The sequence below is a fragment of the Cornus florida genome, unplaced genomic scaffold (genome assembly GCF_030987335.1).
Source record: "Cornus florida cultivar Cherokee Brave unplaced genomic scaffold, ASM3098733v1 CherokeeBrave_3.0.0_Hap2_Chr09, whole genome shotgun sequence".
Taxonomy (NCBI): Eukaryota; Viridiplantae; Streptophyta; class Magnoliopsida; order Cornales; family Cornaceae; genus Cornus; species Cornus florida.
In genome coordinates this window covers 34967677-34995676 of record NW_026775579.1, presented here as the reverse complement: position 1 = coordinate 34995676, position 28000 = coordinate 34967677, and the positions used below count along the sequence as shown (strand labels likewise).

The following is a 28000-nucleotide window of genomic DNA, read 5'->3' as shown; positions in this document are numbered from 1 at the left end:
TTCCTCATCCTAACAATTAAAATTTGGATTTACCAACAAATGGTCAATCATAAAACAAGAAATGCTTGTCCTGACGTAGGATGGGGCCTGAATGACCAGTCATTAGACTCCCACCAAAAATTACTATAATATAAGCAGCTGCAATCTTGTTAAGTACTTACACCACCACCACCACCACCACCACAACAACTATCTTTACTCTTCTTCTTCATTTTCTTCCCCTAAAGTTTGTATCATGAACTTGTATCATCTCATTTGCTCTTTCATTTTGATCGTGTTGCTATTAAAACACCCAATTCCAGTTGAATCAACTGAAAAAAGTAAACTCAATAATGGACCTGTAATCAACGTGACCAAGCTCATCTCCTTCCCTAATTTCAGCTCCAACAACCCTAGAATCAACCATGATCTCAAGCTTCTAGGCAGTGCCATCTTCTCTAACCAAAAGGGCTGTATTCAAATACCTGACTTCATCTCCTAAAGAGTTCTTGATCTCAGACACCTCGTCGGCCGAGCCCTTTACTCCTCCCTAATCCGCCTCTTCATTCCCATTTCTGAAACTCCAGCTTCTTTCCACACAACATTTTCTTTCCAATTCAATTCAATCCTCAATTCTACCAATTCCGAACTCAATACAATTGGTGGCGCCACCAGCGGCGGTGTTGGTAGTGGTGGCAGTGGGATCACTTTCATTATAGTCCCGGACGAGTTCACTGTTGGAAGACCAGGTCCGTAGCTGGGCATGCTGAACGACGTCTGCGACGATGAATACAAAGTTGTTGCCGAAGAGTTCGACACTCACCGGAATTCGAAGACCCTAATGACAACCATGTGGGCATCAATTTGGGTAACATTGTCTCCACCACAACCATCATTGTCTCCGATGTCGGGGTTCAGCTCAACGTCGGCTCCATCCACCGCGCGTAGATTGAGTATGATGGACGGAGACAGTATATGGAGGTCCGTCCTGGACACGACGGGGAAGACTATCCCTCCAAACCAGTCTTCTCTGGTTCTTTAGACCTCTCGTCCTTTCTGAAGGAATACATGTTCGTCGGATTCTCTGCTTCCACCGAAAATTTCAGGCAGATTCATAATGTGTTGTCGTGGAATTTTACGTCGACGAGTCAGGCTTTTCTCCAAGTACCTTCGCCGGAGACTTGTGAGAGTAAGATCATCGTTCAGGGTCTCGAAAATGACAAAAACACTCACAACAAATCGCTGAGTACTAGCTTTATGATCTTCTTAGCTGCTGTTGTTCTTCTCATTTTTGTACTCCTCAATCTATACTACAGCAGAAAGCCAAAAAATTCAAAATCAAACGATGTTCCAGTAATATTGCCAGAGAAGAAGCTCCGGCCAAGCCAACCGAACAAGCCCCGCCGCTTCACCATTGCCGAGATCTCCACCGCCACATGGTGTTTTAGTGAGTTGCAGAAATTAGGTTGTGACAGTAGAAGTGTGTAGGGGTTCTTTTTAATCAAACAATAAAATGAGTATACAATGGTGATATCAAAGATACAAATATGAAGGAAATAGAGGAGATGCTTAGTGGAGGAGGAGGAGAAGAAGACCAACTATCAAGATTGAGAAGGTGGTAGGGCAAGTATGCAATATTTTTATGACAACTTCCTCTTCTTGGTTGATTATTTCTTCATTGAATAGTGCTATTTATAGGCTCGAATCACATTGGATATTATCCAATGGTCCCCCTTTATGCATGGTTTCTCGCATGCATTGCTCCTAGTCAGGATTACGCGGGTAATCTTGAGGATTTAGGAGCTTGAAAGGTATAATCCCCTCATCGAGCCTTTCACTTTGTTGCCATGTCATTTCTCCCTTAATCAAAGGCATTAAATGTTACTTGGCCGCTGGTTGGTCAAGCCTGACACAGCATTAAATGTGATCTTAAGGTTTGTTGTCATAATGTGCATAATCCCATCATCTTGTTAATTGGGCCTTGCTGAAAGCGAAGGCACTTCTTGACTTTTCATCCACAATCCAAGGTCCTCCTAAGTTTTCCAAACACAGTTCCCTATAGCCGCGAAAACCCTACCTTTATTTCGCGCTATATGCAATTCCTTAATGGCGAGCCCCCTAGGGACTGAGTCTTTCAAAGTAATATTGCCTGGCAAAATATCAGGGCTTAAGGTGTTTGAAAGTTGATCCCTCGAAGATCGATAGGCCTGGAGCGACGCCACGACTTGGGGTGCTCAAGGATTAGTTCCCGAGGCTTGGTGGGCCTAGAGCGATGCCAGGGCTTAGGGTGCTCGTGGATTGGTTCCTCGAGGCTTGATGGGCCTAGAGCACTACCAGGGCTTAAGGTGCTCAAAGTTTGATCTTTCGAGGCTTGGTGGGCCTGGAGCGATGCCAAGGCTTACAGTGCTCAAAGTTTAATCTTTCGAGGCTTGATGGGCCTAGGGCAATGCTAGGTATTAAGGTGCTCAAAGTTTGATCTTTCGAGGCTTGGTGGGCCTAGAGCGATGCCAGGGCTTAGAGTGTTCGAAGCTTGATCTTTTGAGGCTTGATAGGCCTAGGGCGATGCCAGGGCTTAAGGTACTCGAAGTTTGATCTTTCGAGGCTTGATGGACTTGAAGCGCTGCCAGGGCCTAAGGTGCTCGAAGTTTGATCTTTCGAGGCTTGGTAGGCCTAGGGCGATGCTAGGGCTTAAGGTGCTCGAAGTTTGATCTTTCGAGGCTTGATAGGCTTGAAGCGCTGCCAGGGCCTAAGGTGCTCGAAGTTTGATCTTTCGAGACTTGATGGGCCTGGGGCGATGCCAGGACTTAGAGTGCTCGCAGGTTGATCCTTCGAGACTTTTGACTTTTCAAATTGCCACGGAGGATTTAGTTAGGGTCACTTTGACTTGTCAATATGCCATGTCAGCCTCCCATAAATGACACCCACATTTTGTCCCCCTGCACGTGCGACGATTCATAATAAATTGTTGCGAGTGCAAGGCTAGGCGGCTAGGTCATTTATTTATTCGAGGGGATTGAAGAGACGCGAGCTTGAAAGGTCATTTTTAGTCATTAATGCGCCGTCGATTACCGCTTTGATTTTGGGGGTTCCTGAGGTGAGAGAGTTGTTTAAACAGGGACAACGATAGGGTGAAAAAATTTTCTATCAAAAGAGAGAAAGAAAAATTACTATCCTTACCTTTGTTTCCATTATTGCCGACGAAGAACTTATTGAAATTTGAAGCTTTTTGTTCGTATTTTTTCTCGGTTTGAGGGACTGCCACCATGGTTAGCAAGAAACAAGAGTTGTGTAAGAAGGATTGCGCCCCTCCCCCCCCCCCCCCCCTAAAAGTGCCAATGGATTCAGAATGGCAACGAGCACCATTTTTTGGAAAAAATGATCTGTTTTGGCATCGGGCCAGCGAGGTAGTGGTTGCCGGTGAACCACTTGAAGTGGTTGAGTTGATGGAAGAGGAGGTTGAAATTAACCTAGCTCATCGCATTCCTGCTGACACCATCTTGTGATTTGGGGTCGAGCAAGGGCAATACCCATGGTCTTATGTGAATTTCAACAATAACATTAGTCCTGCCCATAGTTGGGAAAAATGGACTGATGCCATCCTTGCCAATCCTGCATACGAGGCAATTCTTGACGTAACAAGCTTGACACCCTGCATTAAGCTCTTTCGCCAATTACACATTCCTCGCAACACTACTGGTTTATGGGAGTTGACCTCACAGTGGAGCTCGAGTTTGCACACCTTTGTTACTACGTGGGGGGAGTTTACACCCACTATTAAGGATGTGTGCCAACTATTGGGTCTACCTTTTCACGGGGTGGAGAATCCTTGCTCTTGGGAATTCTCGCCAGTTGAAGAGACTCTAATGCAAAACTTTAAGGCGGCCTTGGAGAAAACTAAGGACTTCAGATCATTGTGGGGCGCACAGTGTGTTCGCCATGCTGAGCGAGGAACGGGTATGCGCAAAGCCACTCTAGGGGCTTTAGTGGGGTACTACTTTAGAGATTTTCCCATGGCGAGGAAAAATCTCTCAGAAGAGGGAACAAAAGGAATTCCAGGTCCCTGGATTGACCACCCCTCCAGTCTCGGAACCTACCTACTATGCTGGCTATCGAGATACATATTTGAGGGCACCCCTTAGGATGCTCCACTACCGCAACTTGTAAATCTCGTGGTGAAGCTAGCGAGCGGTGTGAAAGTGGACCTTGCGCCGCTTTTCTTAGGATCATTGTATCATCGTCTCGATATGGCAAAGACATGGTACGGTCTGTGGGGCGCTATGTCCATTGCTCTTACGCATCAACCCTCTTCCTGTAGATGTTTTTGTATGAGAGGTTCCAATCGTATGCTCCCATCCCCGCGGACCTGGCCCTGGAAGAGTTGGTGGTGTGAGGCATGAGGTGGCAGGGACACTTTTCGCGAGGATGGTTGGGCTATGCCTTAGACCAGAGCTTCCAATTTATTGCTCGCCCCTATGCTACGATCCTACCCCGGGTATTGACGATGCCTATGTATTTTGACGATAACGAGCATATTCCAGCGAGCGCGCATCGGCTCAACACGAGCGAGGTGTTGGTATTTCTGTTGGTCACCACCCCTAGGTATTTGCCTGTTATATGGGAGGGTGGTCAAATTGTAATGACATATAACCCTCGTCGCGTACCTCTGTAATTTGGTTACGATAGAGAGGTGCCCGCGCAATACATCTTTGCCGGGGGCGAGGACTCCTATGAGGGCAGCTCTGCGAGGTTCATTACGGACCATATTGGGCTGCTTCTCATAGGGGTTGGCGCTCTCTTTCTACCAAGGAGGGGTAGGGTCCCTAGGAGCACTGACGCAGCTCGCTCACTCTGGGCCATAAAGCTAACGAGCTGGAAGGATTTTTATTCAAGTCCCGCCCAACGTGCGAAAGCACTAGTGATCTACATAGGGGATTACTCATTGAGGCCCCCTATGGAGTTTGACAGGGGTGCTCGTTGTAGCTTTACACCTGATCTCGCACCGGCTGCCATGCAAAAAGGGGAGTCTTCTCAACCTACCGTCGCGAAGGTTATTCCTGAAGCTGAGGTGGCCCCAGCGCCCTTCTGTAGGCGCAAGACTAGAGCCACTTCACGCGTAAATGTTGGGTTCCCCCGAAAGCGAGCAGCGGTGAGTGCTGCTTATCCAGTGACTGCTACAGCAGGGAAAGGAGCGCGAGGCCCTCGATGCCAAGCACAGCCCGACCTAATGTACCCTCGAGCAGGATACCCCTTGTGGATGAACCGTCAGAGAGTGTAGACACTGACACGTCCTCTGAAGACAATGTAAAACAGCCTCTGACCGGTGAGCATGGCTCGATGGCCGCTGCATTTGGGCCAAGCCGAGGTGAGGTGCGTAGGCTCCACCGTGTACGAGATGGTGGAGTTGAGAGCACAGTCCATGACATAAGCTCGGGCGAGGTATTGGCTTCTGACAGTGAATTTCCTTACTTACCTATTTTTGACTTTACACGAGCCTTAGGCGAGTCTGCTCTACATTGTTGTGGTCAGGAAAAGACATTAACAAGTGCAAGAGAGGAAGAGATGGAAGCCCTGGCGGTGAATGTCTCGCATCTCATTACTATGCGAGACATGCCTGTGCGCACTCACGCTACTGAGGTAGCGGAGATGATGCGAGGGTATGTTGGTACAACCGAGCTACCTCATGATGGTGTGAATACTGAGGGAGGCACAGGGCCTGCAAGGGAGGGATCCAACGTTGCGTGAGACAACGCCCAGTTGTCTGATGAGGTCAAGATCTCTGAGTCCCCAATTCTCGAGACTATAGGAGATTTAGATGAGGACTTGGCTGGGGCAAACATGGGCGAGTATGTCTTGGCGTCTCCTTATGATATGGGTGATCAAACGGAATAGCCAGAAGAGGAGCATTCCATCCCTCGTAAGGAGACGGAATCTTTACATCCGGAAAAAGCACAGGATGTAGAGATGCAAGGAGTAGGGCAAAGCTCTCCTACCCTAGAGGTCAATATTAATGAGGAAATTAGATAATCCTTGCCTCAAGGAGATTTACAAGTCTCGCCCAATTCCTCTGTAGATGTGAGGGGCGAGATCAATGAGCAGACAGGGCACACTTCTTCTAGTGATGCGCAGAACTCTTAAGAAACACAACTACTGGAGAGCGAAGAAGAAGAGCGAGTTGCTACTGCTGAGGTTGGGGCTCAAGGGGGATACGGTACAGAGCGAGGAGTTGCTTGTGAAGAAGTAGAGTGGATGGGTATGCCGTCATTCCCTCGAGCCTATGTGAGCTTACTCGAGGCAGCTCTTACTCATCCCCCTGAGGTACCGCATTTCTTGTACTCACGCCACGCACTTGTGCAGCAATCCATGTATCTGTGCCTTGGAAAGATTTTGGAAATATTCATTGAGATCGAACAAGGCTCGACTAATGAAGATCTCATGAAGGAGGATGCACTTCCTTTGGAAGACGTTCTCAGGCTCGAGGTACCCGTTTTGTGGTTGTTGTAATACCCCTAATTTTAAAAAGGACTTAATTGGAATTTAGTTATTATATTTTATGTGCGTATGTGGATATGTGTTTATGTTTATTGATTAATTGTTTTATTTATGTGGATTGGTTGTTTAATTAACTAATTGTCATTTAATTGAATTGTTTGTTTAATTGGTTGTCTAATTATATTTTTATTTTCTTTACTTGAATTAAATTATTTTTAATTGTTTAAAGGGTTTATTTGTTTATTTAAATGAGTTAATTAGGTTTAATTATTAGTATGATTAATTGTAATATAAAATTAGGGTTTTAGTCTTTTATGGATCACGTATTGGCCGACTAGACTACGACTTAATTAGGTTTTCCATCTCTGATTAGAGTTAGACCTAGGGTTTTATTAGTGCCAATAAATACATTGTTATACATCTTCAAAAGGGTTGGAAAAAACCTATGCACGTACTGTGTTATATAGAGGAATAGAGAAAGAAACAAAGAGAAACTGAGACAAAAGAAGCTAGGGTTTTGGCCAAAGATTGTAGGCCGGACCAAGGAGGAAGGTTGAGGGCTGTTCAAGGGTTAGAACCAGAGCAGAGGAGTCCTTGACGGCAGTCACGATCGCCGGAAAAACTTAGGAAAACGGCAACGAGGTTGGGATTCAAAAACCACAGAGGCAAGTTCTATTTTGTCTCTTTCCTTTTGGCCTGTGTTCTGTACATAGTTAGATGATCTCTAGGATCTTAATCGAATATTAATTGAATCTTGCATGCCTAATTCATGTTAAACTACTCGTCTGTATGTGTTCAATTTACTCTGGAATTTGTTCTTGCAAGTTTGGGCTTCACCGTTTGATTTTACAGACTAATGAATCGGTAATTGTTTTCATTATCATATTTAATGCAAACTGTTTTAAATAAATGATGGGAAGGATACTAGATGAAATATAGACTGTTATAATCACTTTTACGAAGAACAGAATGGTTGGGAACAGCCGGAAACGAAACAGACGAAGCGAGGACGGGGTGCTACTCTCAGAGGGAGAGAGAGCCGGCTCCAGGAGGTTGGGAGCCGGCTCCCCTCTTCACAAAGCCAGCTCCAAGGTCTAAGGAGCCAGCTCTGAGGTGGTTGGAGCCTGCTCTATGATCTTGGGAGCAGGCTCTGTTGGTTTGAAGCATATCAGGGGTGTTTTGTGCACTGTTTAGGTTAAATCTGGCATTCTGAACTGTGTTAGGATATTAAAAGGGTTCTAAATATTAATTCATGGTGTATTTAAGCCCTAGGATGCAACATGTTATTTATATGCACATAATTTTTAAACATTATGAAAGTTTAAAACAAATTGCATGCTGTTCGCGGATGTAATGGATAGAGAGGATGTAATTGCTTAAACTGTGTCTAGCAATTTAATGGACTGTAGCATGGACTCTAAACATAAAATTATGTTGTATTAGAACCCACATTTCATTATTAGTGTCTTTGTGCTCATGGATTTAACAGTAGGAAAGTTTAACCGACCTTGCACACTGTTAACGAATAGACAGGATTAAATTGTTTAATTTTGTTTAACAATTTAATAGACTGTAGTATAATTTATAAATCATGTTCTGGATGCATAATAGGGTCATTTAATTATCGGACTTGGTTCATGCTTACTTTGGATTACACTTGCTGAGATATTAAACTTTAATCTGCAATTACATGGATTATGGTTTTGGAATTTTAATTGCTGAGATATTAAAACTCTGTTCTGCAATTACGTGGATTAAATGCTTTGGATTCTCATTGCTAAACTATTAAATAATGTTCTAGCAAATACAGAGATGTTATTTTGGATTTTGGTTGATGAACTGTTTAAATTCTGTTTTATCAACTATATAGATTATGTGGATTGCATTTGATGTACTGTATGAGATGTTGCATCATTTACGGATCATTTGCATTATATGTACTGGTATGGGACGGTGGCATATGGAGGGACGGATTAGATCAAAACGCTAATTCCTACCCATTCATATATACAGAATGGATTAACTAAAACAGTTAAATCTTACATGGTTTCATGTCCTGTCAACTAAAACAGTTGAACGACATATTGAATGGTTGTTTATATTTCTGTATTAGGAAGGATAGGGATTTAATTAAAACATTAAATCCTAATTACATGTTGTGTTTTGGCGACGAACAGTTGACTGGCATAACATTGCATTTGGATGGAATTTATATATATAATTATGGTACCGCGATATGAGCTTGAGTCTCATAGTCGACGGTTAGGGAGCATATACGCAGTTGGATGTGTAGCTGGCTATGTTGGTTGAGGTATACCCTATTAGGCTTAGGTAGTCATGCCCACTCAAGTGCATTTTGCATGTTGTCTTCTATTCAGGTTGAGACCCTCATCATAGTTCAGTGAGAGTCCTGTAGTGTGGATATATATATATATTTACAGACTATATAGATATGTTGAGACATCTAGGATGTGTCTGCGTATCGGGTCTCTGTTTAGATTGTAGTTAGGATAAAACTTATTCGTGGGCCTAACCTACTATTATTTTTCTGGTAAGGAACGGTTCCTGGTCTTAGAGCTTGATCGTGTTGAGCAGAGACGACTACTCATTCTTCTGACGACGTAGGAGTTTTCTTTATGGTTTAGCATTGGATTTTCTTCAATTGTTGTTTTCAATGTTGGAGTTTTATTAGGGGTCCACTAGATGGATTCCCAAGTTGTATTAGAAATGGAGAAGTTGAATGTATCAGAATAGTTTCTTATTTATAAAAGTTATTCTGAGGTTTCAGTTACTGGATTATCATTTTAGTTTCTTTTCAGCAATTTTATTTATTTATGTTTATCTTAATTGTATTCTGTGTTCATTTATTACTAATTGGTTTGATATCCTCAGGTAATCGGGTGTGGGCCTGGCCAACCCGCATCCAGAAATTCGGGGGTATCACAGTTGGTATCTAAGCACTCCAGGTTCATGTGTCCTTAGGAGTGTTTTTCGTTATAAGACTTCCGTGTTGCGTCTCTTAAAACTTAAAGCCATATTAGGATTCGTTGTACTCCAGTTACGGTTCGTTAGGAGGAGCTAATGTCAATTATATTCCGTAGTTATGGAATGGTTGACACTAGGAGAATGATGGGGTTCAAGGCGAAAGCGATACGGACCCAAAGGAGTAAAGGAGTACGTTGTCAAGTCCTTTGCCAAAAGCAGAACTTGGGATCGAAGGTAGTTCCGGGGTTGGCATTACTTAGAAAGCATAAGCCAAGAAGGGATTAGGGTGTAAGTGTTAGGTCACCGCATATCGGGGCCAACACAACTTCAGTTGTTCTCGAAAAGGAGACCAGCAAAGAGTAGGAGTCCGAAGAGGATCCTAAGAAAGGAGATTTCAGCGTATCCAAAGAAGAGGATACTAACTCTTGACGGATTGTACGAGGGTGATCTTATTTGCTAGTGGTATAGTGAATGATGCTAGGAGAGTTGGAGTGGATCAATCTGCATATAGTTAAACTTTCGATTTATCTTTAAAAGAGAAATACAAGAAGTACTCTTCCGGAGTTTGGGGATCGGATGGGGTTCTTATCAAAACGAAATACCTAATTTTATATCATGTTCAGGAAAGTATGGGGATTATGTTGTGACGTTCAAAGTTGCTTTATAAAGCCACGTTAGGTGGTTTGCATTCCGCGTATAAGGAGGATGAGGGTTAAGCCCTTTGGTTTTTGCTTAGGCAAATGAATGTTGCTATTGAGCTATATTTAAAGGATAGGTTTCAAGGTTGGATGATTATCTATGAAACTATAAAAGAAGACTTTGTGAAACAATTTTGCAAGTTGTTGTCAAATGAGGATTTCTTTTCTGGAAAAGATGATGTTTAAGTAGAATTGTAATGTGTTTTATTATGTTTTGTTATACGTGTTTAATTTTTGTTAGCTATTCAGGATTTGGAATATGGTTTAGTTGGGGACACAAGTATGTGATCAACCAACTATTATTTTAATAACATGGAGTAATAGTGCTATATTGCGCTAGGATTGTGAGCATATGGTCATAAGATTTGGTAGAAATACAAACTTCTAGTCAATCTATTGGACCTGGACATGTATCAATATGGTATGCTATTTAGGATAGGATAGTTAAACTATCAATACAAGTCGAATAATCTAAAATGATTAGTTTGATATGCTTTACACTAGATACGAATTCATTTTTTCAACACCCTCATAATGGTAGATGTTAATATAGCGGTATTCATAAGGTTGTGGTAGATAAAGATCACTGTAATGCCGCTATAGTTTATCAAAGGTGTCGGAGGTGCAGAATATCTTCTTGGAAATTTCAGAAGTGGCTACCAAGACAGAAAGAGGATTTCGTGCTGGTTTAGGTACTTTTTGGGATATCGCCGAGAGAGGATAATAGACTAACTAAATCTTTATCAGGCTATTCTTAACTAGGACACTATTTATGGGTGTGTCATTCAGAGGGATTGCCGGTGTTGCAATTGGAGGAGGAACCAAAGTTTCTACACTGTGTAAAATATGAATTTTTTTTTTTTTAAGGGTCATAATTCGCAACAATTAGCTATTGCTACAACATTGATGACTGTATGGAGGATAGAAAATTTTCCATATTCATTTGAAGCAAGACAAGGAGTCAAATTGACACTTACTTATATTAAAGAAGTAGGGTGTGTCAAAGACAGAATGGTGAGACTGATCACCTATAATAAGGAATAAGTACACGGTGTGTGTGGAAAAGTCATAGCTAGTTGACTTTTGATGAATAGAGTTATTGGTTGATTTTCATTATCGGTAAGTTTATCACTGATTGGTGATGCATAGATTCAGTTGCAGGGTTAGCTTTTGACGATGCTCCAATTTAAACAATGGGTGCAGATGGAAGCTAGTGGTACCAGACCAATCGTACTTTCTGTAGACAGATGGGAATGAGGATGTAAGGATTAAGGTTCACAACTCTTAGTTCTTTATTCATCTTGGTGAAAACAAAATGCTTCACGGCATGAAGCAGATGTTTGGAGGATCGGCAAGTAGAGGGACGTAGTGATTTTGACACCATTTCTAATATGATCGAGCTAGACCATTCGAGATTACTAGATCCTTGTAGACATTTCTATACTCAGGTGGAAATGATAGAGCCTTTTCACTGATTTAGTTGAGGGGTTGCTAACTTTTTAAAAGGGTCAGGATTTTGGTTGGTATGTTGGTTATTTTCTGTATTAAATCAGCTCAATTCTAGTTTATTTCAAACTAGTGGGACATTAGTTCATATAAATAAAGGGGATTACAAGATGACTTAGATGCATTAAAGTGGTGATTCACACTTTGCATTAAGTTCGGTTTGGTGGAAGGGAATAAGGAAGTGGACGCTCTCAACAATTAATAGGATATTCATATCTTTCGATTCTTTGTTGAGTTCGCAGTTGGAGTTTTAGCTTGTATAATAATGGCACTGGTTGTTACCAAGGAAATTAAGGAGGTCAACTTCAAATATTGGGGCTGATCTTAGTGGAGTTGTTACCTTACTCAGATAGAGCTTAAGGTACAAACGGAGGATTAGTAGTTTCTGCTAGTTTTGTCAGAAAGAATGCGATTTAAAGTCGGCACTTCTTCTCAATGCATTCGGACGATTATAAGGTACATTCAGACATCGAATGTCTGGTCAAGTGAACCGGATGATGTAGGACATGTTTAATTGGTTTATATGAATAGGTTGGTTTTAAATTAATGTTATGCGTAAGTTATGCATTCTATGACTGTGTGTGATTTAGTTCATCGTTAAGTTTAAAATCGAAATATGGTTGAATTAAGGCATGGTTGATTTGCCAAGGTATAACTAAATATACTTAAGGCGGTATGGTTGATTTACCACAGACATGGCTGAATTGTAGGCATGGTTGATTTGCTAAAGTATAACTAAATATACTTTAGGAGGTATGGTTGATTTACCAAAAGTATAATTAAATATACTTAAAGAGGCATGGTTAAGTTGCCAAGATATGAATAAATATATTCGTACTGATAGAGTTGAATTGTTAAAGCATAATTAAAATTTATGTGTTAAATTTGTTTTTTTTGACTTTTGGTATTGCATATAGATTAGCGTTACCAAATTTGTTCGCACTGGAAGTAAAGGAATTTTGTGCTATTATCCTATGGAAATTGGGGGAGAAGGGATCGTGACCTTAACTACATATTAGGTACAATTGAGTCATTGTTAGATACGACTTAGGAGTTGTACAGTGGTGGGGTTTCTTAAATGTAAGAACCTTATTTATGGTTGGATACATTGGAATTCGGTGGAGCCTATGCACAGCGGTTGAGTCCACACTAGAACGAAAATGAATTTTTAAAAACAAATAATTCAGAGTTTCGTGAATTCTAAAGACGGAATTCCTTTTGTTAGGGGAGAAGAATGTAATACCCCTAATTTTAAAAAGGACTTAATTGGAATTTAGTTATTATATTTTATGTGCGTATGTGGATATATGTTTATGTTTTTTGATTAATTGTTTTATTTATGTGGATTGATTGTTTAATTGACTAATTGTTATTCAATTGAATTGTTTGTTTAATTGGTTGTTTAATTATATTTTTATTTTCTATACTTGAATAAAATTAGTTTTAATTGTTTAAAGGGTTTATTTGTTTATTTAAATGAGTTAATTAGGTTTAATTATTAGTATGCTTAATTGTAATATAAAATTAGGGTTTTAGTCTTTTATGGATCATGTATTGGCCAACTAGACTAGGAGTTAATTAGGTTTTCCATCTCTGATTAGAGTTGGACCTAGGGTTTTATTGGCGCCTATAAATACACTGTTACACGTCTTCAAAAGGGTTGGAAAAAACCCTATGCACGTACAGTGTTATATAGAGGAACAGAGAAAGAGATAGAGAGAAACTGAGAAAGAAGAAGCTAGGGTTTTGGCCAAGGATTGTAGGCCGGACCAAGGAGGAAGGTTGAGGGTTGTTCGAGGGTTAGAACCAGAGCAGAGGAGTCCTTGATGGCAGTCACGATCACCGAAAAAACTTAGGAAGACGGCGACGAGGTTTGGATTCAAAAACCACAGAGGCAAGTTCTATTATGTCTATCTCCCTTTGGCCTATGTTCTGTGTATAGTTAGATGATCTCTAGGATCTTAATCGGATATTAATTGAATCTTGCATGCCTAATACATGTTGAACTGCTCGTCTGTATGTGTTTAATTTACTCTAGAATTTGTTCTTGCAAGTTTGGGTACATGTTGAACTGCTCGTCTGTATGTGTTTAATTTACTCTGGAATTTGTTCTTGCAAGTTTGGGTTTCATCGTTTGATTTTACAGACTAATGAATCGGTAATTGTTTTCATTATCATATTTAATGTAAACTGTTTTAAATAAATGATGGGAAGGATACTGGATGAAATACAGACTGTTATAATCACTTTTACGAAGAAAAGAATGGTTGGGAACAGCCAGAAACGAAGCAAACGAAGCAGACGAAGCGAGGAAGGGCGCTACTCTTAGAGGGAGAGAGAGCCAGCTCTAGGAGGTTGGGAGCCAGCTCCCCTCTTCACAGAGCCAGCTCCAAGGTCTAGGGAGCCAGCTCTGAGGTGGTTGGAGCCTGCTCCATGATCTTGGGAGTAGGCTCTGTTGGTTTGAAGCATATCAGGGGTGTTTTGTGCACTGTTTAGGTTAAATCTGGCATTCTGAACTGTGTTAGGATATTAAAAGGGTTCTAAATATTAATTCATGGTGTATTTAAGCCCTAGGATGCAACATGTTATTTATATGCACATAATTTTTAAACATTATGAAAGTTTAAAACAAATTGCATGCTGTTCGCGGATGTAATGGATAGAGAGGATGTAATTGCTTAAACTGTGTCTTGCAATTTAATGGATTGTAGCATAGACTCTAAACATAAAATTATGTTGTATTAGAACCCACATTTCATAATTAGTGTCTTTATGCTCATGGATTTAACAGTAGGAAAGTTTAACCGACCTTGCACACTGTTAACGAATAGACAGGATTAAATTGTTTAATTTTGTTTAATAATTTAATAGACTGTAGTATGATTTATAAATCATGTTCTGGATGCATAATAGGGTCATTTAATTATCGGACTTGGTTCATGCTTACTTTGGATTACACTTGCTGAGATATTAAACTTTAATCTGCAATTAAATTGGATTACAGTTTTGGAATTTTAATTGCTGAGATATTAAAACTCTGTTCTGCAATTACGTGGATTAAATGCTTTGGATTCTCATTGCTAAACTATTAAATAATGTTCTAGCAAATACAGAGATGTTATTTTGGATTTTGGTTGATGAACTATTTAAATTCTGTTTTATCAACTATATAGATTATGTGGATTGCATTTGATGTACTATATGAGATGTTGCATCATTTACGGATCATTTGCATTATATGTACTGGTATGGGACGGTGGCATATGGAGGGACGGATTAGATCAAAATGCTAATTCCTATCCATTCATACATACAAAATGGATTAACTAAAACAGTTAAATCTTACATGGTTTCATGTCCTGTCAACTAAAACAGTTGAACGACATATTGGATGGTTGTTTATATTTCTGTATTAGGAAGGATAAGGATTTAATTAAAACATTAAATCCTAATTACATATTGTGTTTTGGCGATGAATAGTTGACTGGCACAACATTGTATTTGGATAGAATTTATATATATAATTATGGTACCGCGATATGAGCTTGAGTCTCATAGTCGACGGTTAGGGAGCATATACGCAGTTGGATACGTAGCTGGCTATGTTGGTTGAGGTATACCCTGTTAGGCTTAGGTATTCATGCCCACTCAGGTGCGTTTTGCATGTTGCCTTCTATTCAGGTTGAGACCCTCATCATAGTTTAGTGAGAGTCCTGTAGTGTGGATATATATATATTTACGGACTATATAGGTATGTTGAGACATCTAGGATGTATCTGCGTATCGGGTCTCTATTTGGATTGTAGTTAGGATAGAAATTGTTCGTGGGCCTGACCCACTATTATTTTTCAGGTAAGAAACGGTTCCAGGTCTTAGAGCTTGATCGTGCTGAGCAAAGACGACTACTCATTCTTCCGACGACGTAGGAGTTTTCTTCATGATTTAGCATTGGATTTTCTTCAGTTGTTGTTTTCAATGTTGGAGTTCTATTAGGGGTCCACCATATGGATTTCCGAGTTGTATTAGAAATGGAGAAGTTGAATGTATCAGAATAGTTTCTTATTTATAAAAGTTACTCTGAGGTTTCAATTACTGGAGTATCATTTTAGTTTCTTTTCAGCAATTTTATTTATTATTGTTTATCTGAATTGTATTCTGTGTTCGTTTATTGCTAATTGGTTTGATATCCGGAGGTAATCGGGCGTGGGCTTGGCCAACCCGCATCCGAAAATCCGGGGGTATCACAATTGCGTAGGAGGCTAACAGTGGCTGAAAAATGTGTAAGGCAAAGGTTCCTCGTACCATGTATTCAGGAAATGAAGGCTCGCATAAAACAAATCGAAGGGGTGCTCGCACGAGAACGAAAGTACTTAGGAGTAATGATGATTCACTCGCAAGAGCTTGATGATGACTACTCCCTGTTATCTTCCTGTATAGACTAGGTTTTGTTTTCTCTCTTTTTGGATGTAAAAGTTGTGAGATTTACAAATATAATTGTTGCACTTACAGATGTAATTGAAGAAAAAAGAGTTTTTTGAATAAAAGGAGAAGTATTATTGCCTTTGATGCTTTCCTCCTCTCTTCCCTTCTCTGTTTTTTTTTTTTTTTTGGTTCAAAATGAAAAGAAAGGCTAAAGGGATAGCGTCGTACGTGTGCGAGGAAGAGATTTTCTTGCGAGATGAACAATTTGTTACAAACTTTAAACAAAAGTAGGGCTTCAACCATATATTGTTAATTGGGCTGTGATCAGATCCCTCGAGTGTACAATAACCACTATCACTAAATGTTCTTACAATGTAAGGGCCCTCCCAATTAGGTGAAAATTTGGTAGCTGAGAGACCTCGCATGACGTGTGGGGTGGCTTTAAGTACGAGCTTGCCTGGTCTGAACTGTCAAGGTTGGACATTCTTATTGTATGTGCGCGCTATATTGCATTGATATTGCTGGAGATGCTGAAGGGCTGCCTCGCGTCTTTCATCGAGGGGCTTCCAATTCGCTATCTTAAGGCATGTGAACCCCATTTCGCGAGGCAAGCTATGCCGCGGGGATGGCAATATCAACTGGTAGGATGGCCTCGAGTCCATAGATAAGGGAGAAAGGGGTCTGACCAGTAGAGCGTTTGCTGGAGGTGCGATAGGCCCAGAGCGCCAAAGGCAATTGCTCGACCCATGTGGTAAGGCTTTCTTCGAGGGTTCGACTTAGGATTCAGAGAATGTTTTTGTTTGAGGCTTTAGCTTGACCATTACCTTGCAGATAGTATGGTGATGAGTGTTTATGTTGGACATTGTATTGCACGAGTAGCCTTTTGACTTTGCCATTAATGAAAGGAGTACCATTGTCGGTAAGAAGGCACTAAGGAATCCCAAAACGGCAGATGATATTTTCTTATATGAAAGCAGTGACAGCCCCGCCAGTTGCATGCTTAAGAGGGATAGCCTCGATCCACTTAGTGAAGAACTCTGTTGCCACGAGGATCCACATGTGACCTCGTACTGGTAGATGTATTGGTCCAATGAGATCCAGTCCCCATGTATGGAATGGCCAAGGGGCTTCGATGGGATGGAGGGGTGTGGCTGGAGTATGAATCTAGTGATGGTGGTGTTAGCAAGCCTGGCACTTCCGTACTTGAGACTTAGCATCGCGCTCCATGGTGGGCCAGTAAACTCCCATGCGCAACAAATACGTGAAGAGCTTGCGTGAGCCCTAATGCTCGAACTGGTGAGATTTCATGAGAACTTCCATGGCTTTACTTTTAGACAAACATTGCAAGTTCGTGCCATTGAGGGCGCGACGAAAAAGTTCATCGCCCCTGAGCTCAAATCGTGCAACCCTTCTTTTTATCCTCGCGGTAGCGTGTTTGTCTTCCAGGAGAGTGCCACGCGATAGGAAATCAATAAATAGGCGAAGCCAGTCTGCGACATCTAGAACACAAGACACTGTCTCATCCATCATGGCTTGGCATTGAGGGCAGGTGCACTGAAGGGCGTTGGCCTATACTGCCATGTCGGGCCAATAGTAACCCTGACGCTAGAGTCGTCGATGCAATGCAAGGGGTGTGGCACAGTACTGCTCATGAGTCGCTTTTAGAGCTGCTTCGGCATCTCGAGGGCCCAAACATCTAGCTAATATTCCACATGGCAGGCAGAAGTACAGTAAACCCTGCAAGAGTTAGAATGATTTCAATTGCAAGAAGGGCAATGGTCCTGCTATTTGCTTGAGTTGACTAATGATTGAGGCTCGCCAGTCATTGTCCAGAACAGTTGGGGCTGGGAAAAACTCAGTGATGGTAGCTGAACCGATGTGCTTGGTGATGCGAACCTAAGTCATGTCATCTACAATTGTTAGTTTAGAGGCCAATGTTGCAAATGCGTTCGGGTACCTATTATTGGAGCGAGGTACATGCATAAACTAAACGGAGGAGAATCTAGCGAGGAGCCTTTAAATGATGGTACGATAAGATGCGAGTGAAGGCTCGCGTATGGCATACTCGCCAGTTACTTGCTTAACAACTAGTTTGGAGTCCCCACATATGCATAATCTCGAGATGCCTTTTTCAAGGGCTGCGAGGAGGCTAAGGATGAGTGCTTCGTACTCGGCCTCGTTGTTAGAATAGCATAAGGCAAGTTGGAAGGCCGTTATGACTTGTTGAGGTGGAGATGTGAGGATGATGCCTGCCCCTCTCCCCTTGCTAATAGAGATGTGACTATCTTGTATGGCGGCGACCTGGAGCTCGTCAAGGGGTAATGCGTCATCGAGGGGCTCGTACTTCTGTTTAGGGAACTGGGCGAGCAAATCTGCTAAAGCTTGGTTCTTAATACCTTGTGGTGTAAAGCATGTAATGTCGAACTCTGAAATGGCTAAAAGGCATCGCGACACCTTTCCCGAGATGATTGATTTGGAGAGAAGGTGCCTGTACAGGTTACACCTTCTGATCAAGTGGACGCGGTGGGCCATGAAATATTGTCTAAATTTCTATGCTGCAAATACAAGCGCGAGGCAATGGAATTAGATGGCTGAGTAGCGAACTTCAGCCTCTTGTACAAGGCGACTGAGATAATAGATTGGGCATTCTTGCCCCTTGACTGTTTGTGCGAGAAGAGCGCCAATAGACTTGTCAGTCGAGGTAAGATAGAGAAGTAAAGGCTGCTCCCTGATAGGTGGGTACATTGTGGTCGAGGAGGTAAGAATGGACTTGATCTTCTCAAAGGTTGTTTGATGGGCTACTATCCAAATGAATTTGGTATTGCCTTTAATCAGTGAGCTGAAAGGGTGAGAGACCTCTGCAAGTGCTGGTATGAACCTACGCAAATATAAAACTTTGCCCAAAAAACTCTTGAGTTATTTGAAAGAGCAAGGGTGGGGCATATTTATAATTATGCGAGCCTTGGTGAGGTCGAGGTCGATCCCCTAATAATGCACTGAGAAGCCCAAAAAGTTACCTCGACCTACCCCAAATGTGCACTTAAGGGGATTCATGCATAGATTGTACATGCAACACCTTTCGAATACTTGACGTAAATCCTGAAGATGATCTTCTCACTATTTGGATCATCGACGTAGTCCTCCACCGTGCGATGCAATATATCGTGAAAAATGGCATTCATAGCTCTTTGATATGTAGCTCCGGCATTCTTGAACCCGAAAGGCATGACGGTGTAATGGAAATTTCCAAATGGTGTTCGAAATGTAGTTTTGTGGGCATCCTCTTCGAACATCCATATCTGATTGTAGCCACTGTATCCATCTATGAAAGAAAAGAATGAATGCCTAGCCGTTGCATCAACCAGCATGTCTATGATCAGAAGAGGGAAATCATCTTTTGGGCATGCCTTGTTGCGATCACGAAAATCAACGCAGATGCGGATTTGCCCATTCTTCTTCTTCATGGGAACAATGTTTGCCAACCAAGTGGGATGTAAGATTGGTCTAATGAAACCTGCGAGAAGCAAGTTTTTGACTTCTGCCTTGATCTGAAGCTCGAGGTCTGGACGATTGACTCGAGGTGCCTATTTAACAAGGCTCGAACCCCGCATGGTACTGAGATGGTGTGTCACGAGCTAGGGGTCTAACCCTGGCATCTCACTGTAAGTCCAGGCGAAGATGTCTGAAAATTCCTTCAAGAGGCAGATAAGATTGTCACGTAATGATGGGTCCAGCTGCAAGGAGATGAAAGTAGTCCGCGGCTCCTACACAGCAGAAGCAAGATTGATTTCTTCGAGATCTGGAAGTTACAAGTGTTAGGATTTATATGCCCTAGCATAACAAATTCCTATTTGGATTATAGTGACATATGTTCCTGACGTTTCTGAAATATTTATGCTTTATACAATTGGTGAATTTAATGTATTATGTTTCGATTCATTATAGAATTGAGAGTGTCCACTTGATTACAAGAGATATTTATATATATATGTGATGGCGATCAATACATGAATATAAATAGTAATCATAAATTGTTCATAGTCGATAATTATGGATGGACTCATAATTAATTAAGACTTGAACTGGATCCGCGTTAGGTTGAGATATATTGCGAGAGCCGTCGTATGTAATTGCTCCCTATCACTATCATGGCATTTGACTCTTAAGCATGAGAAAAGTATAAACTCTTTTATTAATTAATAATTACTTTGATTTGTTCGGCGGATACTTCGGGATTCTTAGACCGACACTTTGGGTAGTTATGTAATTAATAGTTAGAGGGTTATATTTTCAATATTTGCGTCATTGCTACTTGTATTTTTTATATATTGATTATGGTTGATCACAAAGTAAATTCGAAGGGGTTCGTATGTTTTTAGACAAAATGATTTATTATATATTTATTTATTTAAATTATTATTTTTGTCAAACAAATGTTTTATTGTGATCGAGCTAAAAAAAAATCAGTGGTACCAAAATAAATATATTAATTAAGTAGTCGAATTGATGGTTTTATTTATCCGATAACTAATTATGCATAGAGGGGTCAAAGTACAACATTGACTTAGAGGTTATTTATTATTTAATTGGAGTTCAATTAATTTATTTGTAGTGGAGTAAAAATTAATTTATAAATTAATTGAATTGGATCCATGGACCAGGCCAATTATTAATTCGTTGTAGCCAATAAAAATAATAAGCCCAAAGGATTCTCACTCATAGCCTAACTTGATATTGGAATCATATTAGATTTGAGACATGTAAATTAGAGATTGAGAAGGATTTATTGTTTCCTTTTCCTTATCTTTTTGTTGCCTATATATATACATGGTCTATGTATATTTTAGGGGAGATTTTTGTGAGAAGGAAAAAGGAATATATTTTCTTTCTCTAGAAAATTAGGGTTTATGTTCTCATCTAATGGAGGCTCCCACAAGCCTAGTTTTCCAAGGTCATTCATGGAGGCTTATGAGTGATTTCTAAAGGTAAAACAATTACCAAGAAGATGGAGATCCAAAGAGAAGGCATCTTGCTAAGGGATCTACAATAAGTGAGAACATTCACTTTAGAGGAAAGTTTTAAAGGTTTATTCAGACCTTTGATATAAGTATTCAATCTGTTAATTGAATAATACATCATATTTTATTTTTGCATAAAACTTGTCTCTGTGTGATGAATCAAGATCTATGAATCAAAATCCCTTGAAAAATTTTTAAAACTAGCATGTTTCCTAACAGCAGGGACTCCTCTTCCACGGATATAGGTTCGACAACTAGGCTCGCCGAAGCTGAGTCCGCATACCGTCATAAACGGTAGACATATCGCCCATCTAGCAGCCGAACCCGTTTGCACTCCCAAGGAGTTCTGACCTTTGTGTTGCGGCGGGGAACGTATGGCTAAGGAGGGTAGAAAATGCCTTGTTGTACCTTTTCCCATTTGGGCAACAGAGTATGAATGATATGTGCCTCTCCCTCTTCATCTTTGTCGTCCAAATCAAATGGGCCTCGTGCTTGGCAAAGGGTTTTTTTGAGCATGGGACCGTGATGACTTTGTTGCCCAAAATGCCTTTGAAACATTGGTGATAAGTTGAAGCCACTATGCTGAAGCGGTGCATCCATGCTCGTCCGAGGAGTACATGGTAGGAGGTGTCGACCTTAATGACATGGAACTTGGTGGGAGCGCGAAACCTGCCAACCACTAGATCAACATTTACATAACTGAGGGTCTGATGGGATTCGTTACTGAAACCATATACTTCGATGGCCTCCTTGACAAGGAGATCCTGGGGCAAACCAGCTTTTTAGAAGGTTGCCCATGGCATGATGTTCATGGAGGACCCATTGTCTAGAAAAACGCGTTGGAACTCTCTGCCGTTGACCTACGTAGTGACATAAAGAGGACGATTATGAGGAATAGACACTCTTTTATCAGTTTCAGAGAAAGAAATGGTCAAAGGGGCTTGCTGGGAGGTATGCTGACTCGACGAAGCTGCCGCGCAGCATTCTTTTTCACTGTGTTGCACCTGAGTCTTTGACTGCATGGGATTAGTTTCTTCGAGCTCATCATAATACGTGACCACGGCCATGCCGCGATGACGAGGATAAGGATTGCGTTGCACATCCTTTGGCGTGGTCAACTCGAGATCACCACCCTTGAGTCGTTGTTGAAAGATTCATCTCAAAGTTCTGCAAGCGCTTGTCGGATGCCTGGTGGCTTGATGGAAGATGCAAAAATTTGGATTGACACGCTCCTGTGCAGTTGGCTCTTTGTGAGGAACAGGTAGCATGACCACGACATGCTTGACCCATTGTTTGAGGATGCTAGTGACTTCTTCCATACACACTGGGAACGAGGGTAGATCGTTAGTTCGCTCAGCTCGCGGCCCCTTAGCCTTTGTGTCTGTTTCTCGGCGCTTCTTAGCCCTGTCGTTTCGAGGAGCAACCGGCGTGTCTTTGCTAGTGACCTGTCCCGCGACCTCTGCTTTGGTAGGTGCGAGGTCCTTGCAAATATTTCGTATAGTTGTGGTGAGATCGATGAAGCTGTTGAGCCCTAAGTTGACCAAGTGTATCCTATAAGTCTTGTTCATGCCCTGTATGAAAATGTCAACTAGATCCCTCTCGTTGCTACCTCAAAGCATTCTCGCGCACTGGCCTGGAAGCGAGAGATGAACTTAAGGGGTTTCTCATAAGGCTCCTGTGTTTCTTTGGTGAGTAAGAGGATAGTGACCCTCTCGATGGCTTGGCCAAACTTGTCATTAAACTTTTGGGAGAGTTGTTGACAAGTGGTGATTGAGTCTAGTTCGAGGCTTCGAAACCATCTGTATGCGAGCCCTGTGAGGGACTTGGAGAATTCCCGAAGGCGCAGGACCTCATCGTGGCTATGTTGGCCTAGAGACTCTACGAATCTCTGCAAGTGCTCATCAGCATCACCTTTGACGCCATCATACTTGGGAAACTTTGGTATGACGTACCCCTCTGGGTACGGAGTCTGAGTGACACTTTTTGGATACGGAGGCTCCGTACGTAGTACTAATGCGTGTGCGGTGGACGGGGTATGCTTTATAAAGAAATCACGTAGCATAGATTTAGTGACATACTCTGGGGAAGGATTTGCTTGAGGGACAACCTGAACCGGGGTGGGCTTTGGGGCTGCCTATGCCTGCGTCGGTGGATACCACAGTGGCGTCACATGAGTGGACGAATTGCCTGGTTGGTCGTGCTCAGGCAGGGTTATCCTGACAGGAGAAGCGGTTCTAGCTCTTGTACTTTTCATAATCAGGGCCTCCAGTCTATCAAGTCGGTCGTTAAGGTCACGGTTGGACTGTAAAAATTCTTCATAAACAGAAGGGGCTGCTGAGGTTTTTGGCATTGTGATGTGTGGTGCACGAACATTGGAGGCATGGGATGGCGCCTGGGACTAGAGGGAAGCGTCACCACCTCCCCCAATAGAGGGCTCTGAATGATGAGTTAGAAGCTCCTGTGATTCCATCTGCTTGTACTGATATCCCCAGCGGAGTTGCCACAATGTAGGGGTTCTTTTTAATCAAACAATAAAATAAGTATACAATAGTGATATCAAAGATACAAATATGAAAGAAACTGAGGAGATGCTTAGTGTATGAGGAGAAGAAGAAGACCAACTATCAAGATTGAGATGGTGGTAGGGCAAGTACGCAATATTTTTATGACAACTTCCTCTTCTTGGTTGATTATATATTCATTGAATAGTGCTATTTATAGGCTCGAATCACATTGGCTATTATCCAATTATCCCCCTTTATGCATGGTTTCTCGCATACATTGCTCTTAGTCAGGATTACGCGGGTAATCTTGAGGATTTAGGAGCCTGAAAGGTCTAATCCCCTCATCGAGCCTTGCACTTTGTTGCCATGTCATTTCTCCCTTAATCAAAGGCATTAAATGTTGCTTGGCCGCCAGTTAGTCAAGCCTAACACAGCATTAAATGTGATTTTAAGGTTTGCTGTCATAATGTGCATAATCACATTATCTTGTTAATTGGGCCTTGCTAAAAGCGAAGGCACTTCTTGACTTCTCATTGATAAGCGCCGAATATTTCATATTCAAGTGCCCTTAATTGCATTATTTAAGTCCATTATTTGTTTAATTATGTAGATTACCTTCATATGCACGTTTTTACATATTTTCAGGTTCATTGGCCAAAAAGAAACAAGAAGGATGCTTTGTGGAGTTTTGAACATCAAAGGTCACAATGCTGAATTTCTGGCAGCAGTGGAATCTGGACTTTGCTCACCATTTTGACCTTGAAAACTAAAGAACTGGACTTCCCTCATAACACGACATATTTAGAGCTCTGAATCAGCTTTCCAAATCTTCAAGCGGTTTGTCATTCGGAGTTTGGAGCAGAGAGTTATGATCTTCTTATCATAGGTGCTCAGAACTGCTTGGCAGCAATGAATTTCTTCCTTGATCTTCAATTTCGACCAACCATCCTTGAGAATTGGATCTCCACCAAAACATGAAGTTTTTAGAACTCTGAATTAGTTTTCCAAATCTTCAAACGGTTCATCATTTGGAGTTCAGAGCGTAAAGTTATGGCCGTTTTACCAAAGTAGGTCCGGGCGAAGCAAACCAAGCATAAGGCATTCTGGCCAATTTTGGAGTGCTTGAGGCCTTATTTCGAGTGCTCGAAATTAGGGCAGATTGCTTCACGAGATCAGCAGTGGAGTCAGGACTTTGCTCGCCATTTTGACCTAGAAAGCTCGAGAACTGGACTTCCATCATAACATGAAAGATTTAGAGCTCTGAATTAGCTTTCTAAATCTTCAAACGGTTCATCATTCGGAGCTCGGAGCAGAGAGTTATGGCCTTGTTACCAGAGGTACGCAGAACTGCCTGGCAGCACTGAAGTACTGCCTTTCTCCCCATTTTCGACCAACCATACTTGAGATTTGGGTCTTCATCAAAACATGAAGTTTTTAAAGCTCTGAATTAGCTCTCCAAATCTTTAAACAGTTTGTCATTCGGAGTTCGGAGCGCAAAGTTATGGCCATTTCATCAAAGTAGGTCTGGGCGAAGCAAATGAAGCATGGAGCTTTTTACACTAAATTCGAGTGCTCAAGGCCCTATTTCGAGCACTCGAAATTTGGGCAGTTTGCTCCACGAGACAGCCCACTTGTGCTCTAAAATTTCCAACTTTGGATTTCCCTATTAATGAGGTGGTTGGGGATGTTTTTTTGAGGAGAGAGAGGGTTTTGTTGGAGTACAAAAGGCAACCAAAGGCCACACATTTCATATCATTCATTTTTAGAAGATAAGAGGAGAGAGAGGAGAGAAAAGAAAGGAGTTCTTCAAGCTAACAAAGGGGAGCTCGAAAATTGGAGATGTAGTTCAAGCTTCTTCTTCATTCTAAGGCTCCAATGGGTAACTAACTCTTCTTCTAGGGAGGTGATGAAACCTCCCTTGTAAGCATACTCTAGTTTTGTTCTTAATTTGGGGAATGAAGTATGTATGTGGTATTTTTCATAATATAGAGCTCTACACATGTTGTAATGGATCTTAATTTCTATTAATGATTATGTTGAGTTTTATCATCTTGTTTTAGGTTATATTCTCTCATGATTTTATAGCTTGCATCTTCATAGTGGGAATGGAGATGAGATTATGAAATGGTTTTCTTGGCATGTCTTGTGAAGGTTTTGATAGTCCATTCCTAGGAACGATGAACCATACTACACCCCTAGTTTAATGTAATTAAGTAGATGGTTCATACCAACCGTGGATGGATTATACTTAGTCTTTGATTACATGTGCATTTACCATACAAAGTAAGGGATTTGATAGGCCATTCCTAGGGGATTATACTTAGATGGTTTATACTTAGCTCCTGATTGTATGAACTTCTTGAAGATAGTGTAGTTATCATACATCTCTACATATCATGGTCATTTACATAAGTAGCTCCCCAAGTTAATTGCAAGCTAGTATGTTTATGAGGTGTGTGGTGGATTCATTTCCCTAGTCCTCTCCACCTAAGTTTCACTCCTTTTAATCTCCTTCCATTTATTATTTTATGCATCTTTACATTTCTAGCTTAGTGACAAACCAATCAACAACTCTTTATTACACCTTATCACTCTAAAATGACTCTAGACACTTAGGTTGCCATAGATTAGCACAGTCCCAGTGGTTCGACTTACCCGACCAATAGCCCTATTTTACAATGATTCGTGCTATTGCGAAGGTTGATGTATAGTTGATCAACCGATCACTCATCCACCAATCCAAGGTCCCCCTAAGTTTCCCAAACACAGATTCCCTATAGCCGCGAAGAGCCTACCTTTATTTCGCGCTATATGCAATCCCTTAATGGCGAGCCCCCTAGGGCCCGAGTCTTTCAAAGTAATATTGCCTGGCATAATGTTAGGGCTTAAGGTGTTCGAAAGTTGATCCTTTGAAGCTCGATAGGCCTAGAGCAACGCCAGGGCTTGGGATGCTCAAGGATTGGTTCCTAAAGTTTGGTGGGCCTGGAGCCATGCCAGGGCTTAGGGTACTCGAGGATTGGTTCCTCAAGGCTTGATAGGCCTAGAGCACGGGCTTAAGGTGCTCGAAGTTTGATCTTTCAAGGTTTGGTGGGCCTGGAGTGATGCTAGGGCTTAAAGTGCTCGAAGTTTGATCTTTCGAGGCTTAATAGGCCTGGGGCGATGCCAGGGCTTAAGGTGCTCAAAGTTTGATCTTTCGGGGCTTGGTGGGCCTGGAACGATGCCAGGACTTAAAGTGCTCAAAGCTTGATCATTCGAGGCTTGATGGGCCTGGGGCGATGCTAGGGCTTAAAGTGCTCAAAGTTTAATCTTTCGAGGCTTGATGGGCCTGGAGCGTTGCCAAGGCTTAAGGTGCTCAAAGTTTGATCTTTTGAGACTTGGTGGGCCTAGAGCGAAGTCAAGGCTTAGAGTGCTCGAAGTTTGATCTTTCGAGACTTGATGGGCCTAGGGCGATACCAGGACTTAGAGTGCTTGAAGGTTGATCCTTCAAGACTTTTGACTTTTCAAATTACTACGGAGGATTTAGTTAGGGTCACTTTGACTTGTCAATATGCTATGTCAGCCTCCCATAAGTGACACCCACAAAGTGTTACGTACAGAGGAATGAGCTTGAATGGGTGTCAATTTATGATGAAATGGTTCTTAACTCAGTTTGTAAACTCGGTGGGTTCGGATAAGAGGTGGGTGGCCAAGGAGATTGAAGTAACCCGAATTTGGTTTCGATTAGAGGATAGTGTTACAACAATAGAGAGACAATTGTTGTGTATAATTATTTTTCCAATGGGAGTCTAGACAAATGGTTGTTTAGAGTGAGTGTTTTGCCTTGGACTTGGCGATTCAAGGTTGTTAGAGACGTTGCCGAGTCACTGAGTTATGTCCACTCAAAGCAACTCGCTCACAAGAACTTGAAAACCAGCAGAGTTTTTCTTGATGTTAGCTTCAGAGCGGCTCTAGGTGATTACGGGTTCGTGCTATCTTCAACTAAGTCAACTCAGTTTGAGTCGGCAGTGAATCAAAAAGTGGACGTGTTTGATTTCGGAGTATTTGTGTTGGAGGTCGTGGCGGGTAGGAAGAGATCCGACCCGGGTGAGCCAGACTTATTGGAGTGGGCTTGGACTATGCACGAGGGAGGCGAGAAAGTGGAGGTGGTGGATCGGAGGATGGGCTCGGTGGTGAACCCGGAGCAAGCGGTTCGGGTTGTGGATATCGGGTTGCTTTGTATTCTGAATGAGAACAAAGGGAAGCCTTGTATGGAGGAAGTGGTGAGGTTTCTAAATTTGGAAAGTCCGGTTCCTGAGTTGCCCCCGAGTTGACCTATTTCTTTGTTCCCCTACAGCAGCACCGGTGGTCTCTGTATTGGCTATTCCTGTGTTCCCTTCAAGTGAAACTTAAACGTACCATG

The 28000-nt window shown here is 41.8% G+C and overlaps 1 pseudogene; it reads left to right on the top strand.

Annotated features, from left to right (window-relative positions):
• Positions 1-235: 235 nt before the first annotated feature.
• LOC132272477 (L-type lectin-domain containing receptor kinase VIII.2-like) lies at positions 236-27983 on the top strand (annotated as a pseudogene).
• Positions 27984-28000: the final 17 nt, after the last annotated feature.